This window comes from Gigantopelta aegis, chromosome 6 (assembly GCF_016097555.1).
Source record: "Gigantopelta aegis isolate Gae_Host chromosome 6, Gae_host_genome, whole genome shotgun sequence".
NCBI lineage: Eukaryota > Metazoa > Mollusca > Gastropoda > Neomphalida > Peltospiridae > Gigantopelta > Gigantopelta aegis.
Genome location: NC_054704.1, coordinates 48,222,282 through 48,231,826, shown reverse-complemented (window position 1 = coordinate 48,231,826; position 9,545 = coordinate 48,222,282). Strand labels below are relative to the sequence as shown.

The 9,545-nt window shown below is 41.1% G+C and overlaps 1 protein-coding gene and 1 non-coding gene across 3 annotated transcripts in view; one reads left to right on the top strand and one right to left on the bottom strand.

Annotated features, from left to right (window-relative positions):
• LOC121375455 (potassium voltage-gated channel protein Shab-like) overlaps window positions 1-9,545 on the top strand; it is a 76,182-nt gene that overhangs the window by 6,747 nt on the left and 59,890 nt on the right. The gene's annotated exons all lie outside the window — the stretch shown is intronic.
• Trnag-ucc lies at window positions 8,020-8,091 on the bottom strand. Its single transcript has one exon. It is a non-coding gene; the product is annotated as a tRNA-Gly (tRNA).

The window sequence follows — 9,545 nt, the reverse complement described above, 5'->3', positions numbered from 1 at the left end:
GTAGGTTAAATTACAACGTACATGGGTGGCTTGTTCGGAACGCTTTCTTAAGGGGCATATGAGGAGCCTTTCAACCTTTTAAACTACAAAACAGTAACAGATCATCAATGCACTGTAATAGCTATAACACAGTTCGATATTATAGGTGATCCAAACAGTGCAATAGCAACTAACAGAGTATAACATCTTCCAACAGTATACTAGTTAATGCAAAAGTAAAATCACCAAGAAATAGCATAATGGCATAGCATAGCATAGTTTTAACAGATGCTAAACGGTATAATAAACAGTATGAGAGTTACGAAAACAATATAGTAGTTAAAGCAACGAACAGTGCCGGATTTATAAGCGGGCAAAGGGGGCAATTGCCCCGGGCCCCCCTGCCAGAGAGGCGCCCACAAATTAAGGACTTCCTTTATTTAAAAAAATGTAATAATTATAAAATTAGATAATTTTTTTATTTGTCTTGTACTGTAATTTAATTTCTATGTTGAGGGGCCCCCGAACCTGAAGTGCCCCGTGCTCATGCCCCGGGTCCCCCAAGGTCTAAATCCGGCCCTGGCAAAGAGTATGACATACCACTAGTTGCAATTTCGATATTACATACTTGATTCTACATTATAAAATTTTGACCCTGGTGTACTTTTCTTCATTCTTGATTGATTTTCTTGCTTATATTCACTTACCGTTCAAGCATTCTGTCTGGGCACATAACAAGGCAATATGAGCTGTCTTGTATTCAAGTAGTTAACCGTTACGGGTTAGCGAGAGAGAATAAAACGGCTTTACACTTCCCCCATCACTCTAGTTTTCAGCGGGTGCCTGGGTGCGAACCCAGGACATTCTAGTCACTGAGACAGATGGTTTTATTACTATACCATCGATGCAGGTATTGTGTATTCGCAGACACTACTTAACAAGGTAATCCTGAATCTTTTAGGATCAGTAAACCATTTAATATGTTCTAATAATAAATTTCGTAACAAAACCCCCACAATTATTCGTAACAGGGGGTATACTAAGGCTCTAAAACTAAATAATCCATGCCATAATCTAATGAAAACAAACAGTGGCGTTTACTACTCCGTGTATTCAAGTAACGGTAGATACAATAATTATACAGCCGGTGTTATACAGAATCTAAACACTTGGCGCCAGAACATTCCAGCCGATTCTGTTTATCTGTAAACATGAACTCACGTGTATTGCTGTAACACAAGACAATTGCTGGTGTGTTCGTCCAATTGTGTATGCAGGTAAATATAATCTTGCCTTGCATACAGTCTCTAAGTGGGACGGTTAAAAAAACAACAACGAACAAACAAACAACCAAAAAAACACCAACAGAAATGTGCACAGCAATATAATTATGCTATTCTCCAGTTAGACAAACAGGGCACTATTAAACTTTAAAAGAAAAAAATTCATATTTTCTTGGGTATAACCACTCTCCCCCCCCCCCCCCACCACCACCATTCCAAACCCCCCCCCCCCCCCCCCCCCCGGAGGTACAGTCCTGGTGAAGTGAAAATACGTACAGTGAAGATATTCTTTTTTGATGAACCTTTTTACGGGCGCTTCGTTCAAATCGGGTGTTTCCGGTATACATCACCATGGGAACCATCATTGTTATTAATAATAAATACAAGGAAAATTATCATCTATTGTATAAACTCATCTATTATGCTCAGATATTAGCTGAATTTTTTTTTTCTTTTCTTTTCTAACTCGGTCCGGAAATGAGGTGAAGACGAGATGCAGGTGATGAAAGAACACATTAGTCGCCATGGTTACCATGCACGTTTTCTCTTTAAAACAATGATGCCTACGAGAGATATGCCCAAGGTTTAATTTGTGCAAGAATGGTGAAGAATGGGAACAATAAAACTGTTATCGTAATCAAAATCGTGCAAAACAGAGTCAAAGGGATGTTTTAATAGTTGACAAAGACACGAATACCACCGTGAATGGGGCGGGACGTAGCTCAGTGGTAAAGTGCTCGCCTGATGCTCGGTCGGTCTAGGATCGATCCCCCGTCGGTGAACCCATTGGGCTATTTCTCGTTCTAGCCAGTGCACCACGACTCGTATATCAAAAGACGTGGCATGTACTATCCTGTACGTAGAATGGTGCATAAAAATATTCCTTGCTACTAATTGATTCCACTCAACCGATGATACATAAATCAATATGCTCTAGTGGTATCGTGAAACAAAACAAACTTTAACCATCATGAATAGAAGCAGGCGTGTGCAATGTCTACAGGTGCTGCCACCACCAGGACAATATATATCTTTCGTAATCCACCTGCGGGAGGACTGCCATTTCGTTAAAAAAAAATGCGTCTGAGCAGTAACGGTTATGGAGTCGCGTTTCAGCCTATTTCAAATGGTATTTCAACGTCACAGACTCTTGTTTCACTTTGTTATACCTAAAAAATGTGTTACAGATTTGTAAATTAACCAAACTAGGGTCTAGGTGAAAAATATATCTTAGTGTTTACAAACTAGGGTCTAGGTGAAAAATAAGTGTTTACAAACTAGGGTCTAGGTGAAAAATATATCTTAGTGTTTACAAACTAGGGTCTGTCCCTTTAAGCTTCAGACTCGTTTTGGTAATGGTATTGGTAAATGGTATTCGTACGATCATCCTTGTTTACTGTTACTACATTACAAATTTATGTATTTATTTCTTTGGTGTGCTGTTGTTGTGGGGTTTGGTTTTGTTGGGGTTTTTTGTTGGGTTTTTGTTTTTTGGTTGTTGTTGTTTTGGTGGGGGGTTTTTGTTGTTGTTTTTTAGGTGGGGGGGGGGGGTTGAATTTGTTATTTGTTTGTTGTTTTCAAAGTATAGAGCGACACTGAAAGTATTTTAGACTTATTTGGTGTCCTTGCAGGACAGGGCGAGACATAGCCCAGTGGTAAAGCGTTCGCTTGATGCGCGGTCGGTCTGGGATCGATCCCCGTCGGTGGGCCAATTGGGCTATTTCTCGCTCCAGCCAGTGTACCACGACTGGTATATCGAAGACCGTGGTATGTGTTTTCCTGTCTGTGGCATCATGCATATAAAAGATCCCTTGCTGCTAATCGAAACGAGTAGTCCATGAAGTGGCGACAGCGGGATTCTTCTCTCAATAGCTGTGTGGTCCTTAACCATATTTCCGACGCCGTATATCCGTAAATAAAATGTGTTGGATGCGTCTTTAAATAAAACATTTCCTTTCTTCCTTGTAGGACAAGCGTATTGGTTTGACTGTTTTCCCTGTCGACGTACACGAATCCATGGATAGATTTTATAAACTCGTTGATGTTCTGTTATGTTAGCAGAGTATATTGTATTTGTCTTACGAAAGATGTTTAAAGTAGATACCGTAGTTTTTATTATTTTATTTTTTTCAGACTCTTTTAGTTTTAAACGATACTTAGGATGTCCCTAATAGTGTACAAAATTTAGCTTTTAATCAGTTTTATTTATATATTTTGAATATTTTCCATTTGGTTTCGTTAGATTCAGTTAAGATAATGTTATACACCTGCTGTTCCTTCACGCAGATCTGGAGTGCATTTAGTGACGACAAACGATGAGGATCCATTACGAAAGCGGAGCAGCGCATGTAACTTAGTCTTTTTCAGAGTGAGATTTAGCGCAGTCGGTAGGGCGCGCGCATAAGGTGAATGGGTCATAGGATCAAATCCCATCGGCGGACCCGTTGGTTCCCTTCCCCCCTCCCCTTCCCAACTAGTGCCTCATGACTGATATACAAAAAGCCATGGTATATGCTACCCTGTCTATAAAAAAATGCATATAAACGATCTCTTGTTGGTCATGCAAAAATGCAGCGGGTTTTCTCTGACGACTACGTAGCAGAATTATGAATTTTTTTCACACCAATTGCCTATGATTAAGTAACAAACGTTCTCTAGTAGTGTCAGTAAACAGAAGTTAACTTTAGTTTGTTGGCACTCACCTGTGGTGCAGTGTTTGACAAGAGAGGTTCCAACCATTATTGGAATACGTGCTTATCACGTGTATATATGCTGGCTTGGATATAACAAATTGCACATTAAAAAAATCCATTACAGCCAATGGAAAGGAGTAGCTTGTGTGGCCTTGCTACCGTTTCTCGACAACGTGTATGTATGTGGAAAGTGCGCATAAAAGACTCATTACTTCTAATGGAAAGTAGTAGCATATGTGGCTTCACAACCATAAATGGACACACTTGCATAGATCACTTGTATATGTGTTCTTTGTGATCTACAAAAATGCACGAAAAAGTGCTCTTACTACTAATGGAAAAGAGTAACATATGTGGCTATAACAGAAATGTCTTTTTTTCAAAACTCTGAAGCAAATGCCTCATATTTGACTTTTTACAGCCGCCGCTAACCAAGTGATCCTTTCCTTTCTTGAGCCGGGACGTAGACCAGTGGTAAAGCGCTCGCTTGATGCGCGGTCAATCTAGGATCGATCCCCGTCGGTGGACCCATACGCTATTTCTCGTTCAAGCTAGTGCACCACGACTGGTATATCAAATACCGTGGTATGTGCTATCCGGTCTGTGGGATGATGCATATAAAAGATCCCTTGCTACTAATGAAAAAAAATATAGCGGTTTCCTCTCTAAGACAAAATGTCATAATTACCAAATATTTGACATCCAATAGCCGATGATTAATAAATCAATGTGCTCTAGTGGTGTCATTAAACAAAACACATTTGAACCAAATGCCTCACATGTCATTGTTTACAGCTGCCGCTAACCTAACAAGTGTTCTGGGGGTGTCGTTAAAGCAGTATTCCTTTCCTTTCCTACGACAATCTCATCTGTTTAGCATGTCAGCGTCAGAAGTCGATCATTCTCAAGTGCGAGGTGTGACAATAAAACTGCGTACATGCAACCTTTTGGGAAACATGAACGCTGCTCTGAAATGAATCACACTGTCGCACTGGAATCGAAAACAGAATTGGCAAAGCCCATCTCTCATGCGTGGAAACAGAGTGCTATCTCTGGCAAACCTCTTAAACTAGATTGCGGCGAAGTCGAACAAACAAGTCGTTCGGTTAGATCGTTACGAATCCCTAGCTGTTAGGTTTCTTGCACGTTATGGTTTTGGAGTTATAATTGCGAGAATCACTCAGATAACTCTTTGAACTGTTGGCGTGGATTTTTCTCAGTTTTTTTCCTTTTGACGTTTGAAGTAATGAGGTGATGCGATAGGGACCGGTGTACGATATAAGACCTCTGCATGCCAGAAATGATGCGTTACGCATGCGTGCGATTGGTTCCAATCAATTGGAATTGTAGAGTTGAAGGGATGTGCTTTAACTTTAAGTGTTAATTAGTATCGTATGTTTTCAAAGATTCTTTGGAGTTGTATGACAGAGTATATTAATGGAATTTTTAAAAGGCGCCATTTTGGCTGAACAGTGCTTCACAATTGTATAATCATCTACAATGACATCTTCACTCCCACCCCACCCCACCCTACCGCCGTAGGTGAGACGTATCCCAGTGGTAAAGCGCTCGCCTGATGAGCGATTAATCTAGGATCAATTCCCCGTTGGTGCGCTCAGACAATTTATCGTTCCAACCAATACTCTACAAATGATGTAATAAAGGATGGTGCATATACAAATCGAAAATAATTGTCTATGAAGAACAGGCAGCTGGTTTGCCCTTTCCATATTTTCACGACTGGTATATATCAAAGGTCGTGGTATGTGCTGTCATGTCTCTGGGATGGTGCATATGAAAGATCCCTAGCTACCAATGGAAAAATATAGCGGGTTTCCCTTCCAAGACTATATGTCAAAAATGACCAAATGTTTGACATCCAATAGCTGATGATTAATAAATCAATGTGCTCTAGTGGTGTCGTTAAACAAAACAAACAAACTTTCCCTATAATATCCGCCATCATATAAACGTAAATAAAAATGTTTTTGAGTTCGTCGATAAATAAAACATTTCTGTCTGTTTTTCAAACCCTCGTGGAATCGGCATCCACTGCTAATAATCTTATTACATCTTCGTTTTGGATCGGTCCCCTGGCGGTGGGTGGGCCTATTGGGCTAGTTATCGTTCCAGCCGGTGTACCACGATTTGTATATCAAAGGCCATGGTATGTGCTATCTTGTATGGGGGATGGTGTATATAAAAGATATCTTGCTGCAAATGAGAAAATGTAGTGGGTTTCCTCTCTAGGATTAGATGTCAGAACTACAAAATGGCTGACATCCAGTAGACGATAATCAATAAATCAATGTGGTCTAGTGGTGTCGTTAAATAAAGCAAACTTGTCTCTTCTTTGTTGTCTGTGTCTGTTGTTGTGTTTGTTGTGTTTTAGGGTGTGTTTGAGTGAGTGAGTGAGTGAGTGAGTGAACAAATGAATGTTCAACAATATCCTAGCACACACACATAAAAATACATCGGCTATTGGGTTCCAATCAATGGTAAAATTGGTTTTGTGTGTGTGTGTGTGGGGGGGGGGGGGGTCTCTCTCTTTTTTCAATATAATTATTTCGCTTTTATCTTTACTATGTTTTTTTCTACTACGTGTTCATATCTCGAATCTGGGAGCGCTTAATTGTTTAATTCTCTAGAGATGTACATCTCACTGTAGAGCGTCATTAATTAGACGCGCTTTTGCGGAAGGAGAAAAAAAACGAACAGTTGCTGAATTCGGTAAAAGCTGTCTTTTTTTTTCCTCCATTTTTTTTCCACGAAAGAAATCAATAACATGTACTAACTATACAGAACGCGAATTTATTACACCGGTCACCTCAGAAAAACGACCTTACGGTCTGTTGCATAATGCGCGGAACCTTCACCGTTTACCTGTATCTAGTCCCCGAGTATGGGATGGATGGGATGGGTACTCTTTTTACGTGCTCATATCCACAACGGTTCAGGCACGCCCATCTCGGACTTAGCCTCTGACTTCGCCAGTGACCAATTCCGAGTATGTTACAACAGTAGAACGGTTTTTCCTTTTAAAGAGAAGCGTAGGGAATCGGAAAATGTACTTGCGCATTGCGTAAATAAGCGCGATAGTTGCGCGACTCGAGAAGAGTCTTCAGACGAGCATACGTCTACAGCAGCCAGTGTTTGTTGCCGCGGATGTGGATGATTAAGCCCGTTGTTTTGCATTCCTGGTGGGTGATATACCAGGCATAATGGTTCTACAGCAGACTTGCACTTTGTCAGTCTTGGGGCCGGGATTTTGTCTTGATCTATAGAGCGCTTGTCTAAAGGCCTTGAGTCATGACATCCACCCCCGGCGAACCTATTGTTGTTAGGGAGGGGGGTTCGCATCCCAACCAGTGCTCCATAAATCGTATTTAAAAAGCGGTGGTATGTGATGTCCTGTTAGAAGGTGCATATGAAAGGTCACTTGCCGCTAATGAAAAATATAGCGGCTTTTCTCTGAAGACCGTTCCCTGGTGAGCGGTTTCTCGTTCCAGTCAGTGGCCCACAACTGGAGTAACAAAGGCAGTGGTATGTACTATCCTGTTTGTGGAATGTTGCATGTAACAAACAAAAAATCTCTGGCGGCTAATTGTAATGAGTAGCCCATTGCGTGGCGACAGCAGGTTTCCTCTCTCATTATCTGTGTGGTCCTTCACCATATTTCCGACGCCATATAACTGATTGAAATGTGTCGAGAGCAGACCGGCTTTGGTGGTGTCGTGGTTATGCCGTCGGACATAAGGCTGTTAGGGACAGGACAGCGTGCTTGAATCTTAATTGGATATAAGCCAAAAGTAAGTTAAAATCAATGAATGAATGTCGAGAGCAAGACTAAGACCACCACGCGCTCGGGAACTAGTAAAAAGCAAAACAGTCCGGAGGTAAGGTGGATCAGGATGATAGAGATTCCGCGTGGCCACTACAACTTCAGCTTAACATATAATTTTTTTTTATTAAGATCGTTGTTAAACAAATATGACAAAAGAATTGTTATCTGTATTAATGAAACGTTTGTTTTATTATGTAAAAACAAAGCTAAAAAGAGAACGTGCGTCGGCCGGGAGTCGAACCCGGATCGACTGCTTGGAAGGCAACCATGCTAACCGTTACACCACCGACGCTACATACATATTAAATCGTTAAGTTTGTGAGTCCATCGGACAATATTGTTGCGTCCTTTACCTACATCATATCGTGAGTCATTATACATGAAAAGTTAATTTTCAAACTTTTCTTCATATGAAGTTAAATTTTCTTCTAGACTGTTTATTTCATATTTTTTCTGATGTGTAAAAGATGTAAATAGTGAGAGTGTAAACTGTTATGACCCTCCTTGTCACGTGATCGGTAACGTCGACTCGCTAATTAATTATGTTCAGCCTTCTAGGTGTATACCACTAAATCAAATCACACAGACGCCATAAAACTAACATATGGCTAAACGTGCTACACACAGTGTTGTAATCAGTTTATACATGCCACCCTTCACTGTTAAATGAAAATAGAAAAAGGGGTTAAGATACTAGAAAAAAGAAAGAAATGTTTTATTTAACGACGCACTCAACACATTTTATTTACGGTTATATGGCGTCAGACATATGGTTAAGGAAACCCGCTGTCGCCACTACATGGGCTACTCTTCCGATTAGCAACAAGGGATCTTTTATTTGCGTTTCCCACATGCAGGATAGCACAAACCATGGCCTTTGTTGAACCAGTTATGGATCGCTGGTCTGTGCAAGTGGTTTACACCTACCCATTGAGCCTTGCGGAGCACTCACTCAGGGTTTGGTATCTGGATTAAAAATCCCATGCCTCGACTGGGATCCGAACCCAATACCTACCAGCCTGTAGCTCGATGGCCTAACCACGACGCCACCGAGGCCGGTTTAAGATGCTAGTGTCAGATATAATGGGAAGTGTCTTTGACAACCCGACCCTTTCCTGTCCTGGCCGACACCTGCGCCCATGACAGGCGTACAATACAACAGCTTGTTCTGAATGTGCACGTTAAGCACGATAACCTGACCTAACCTGACAACCCGAATTCAGTCCGCAATTTGTCATAGTAGGACCCCCGAAAATGATCATGCTTTAAGTACAATAGTAATTGCATTATTGGTACATTGATTCTAGTTGAAATTGAAGTACAGGAATTTACTGACCAAATGAAACATGCAACACACACTGTGACAGTGTCACTGTCACATTTAGGGGCGGGTGGTAAAGCGCTCGCTCGATGCGCGGTCGGTCTGAGATCGATCCCCGTCGGTGGACCCAGTGGGCTATTTCTCGTGACAACCAGTGCACCACGACTGGTATATCAAAAACCGTGGTATGTACTATCTTGTCTATGGGATAGTGCATATAGAAAATTCCTTGCTGCTAATCGAAAAGAATAGCCCATGAAGTAGCGACAGCGGGTTTCCTCTCTCACTATCTGTGTGGTCCTTCACCATATGTCTGACGCCATATAACCGTAAATAAAATGTGTTGAGTGCGTCGTTAAATAAAACATCCCCTTCCTTCCTCTTACTGTCTATGTGGTCCTTCACTAAATGTCCGACGTCATATA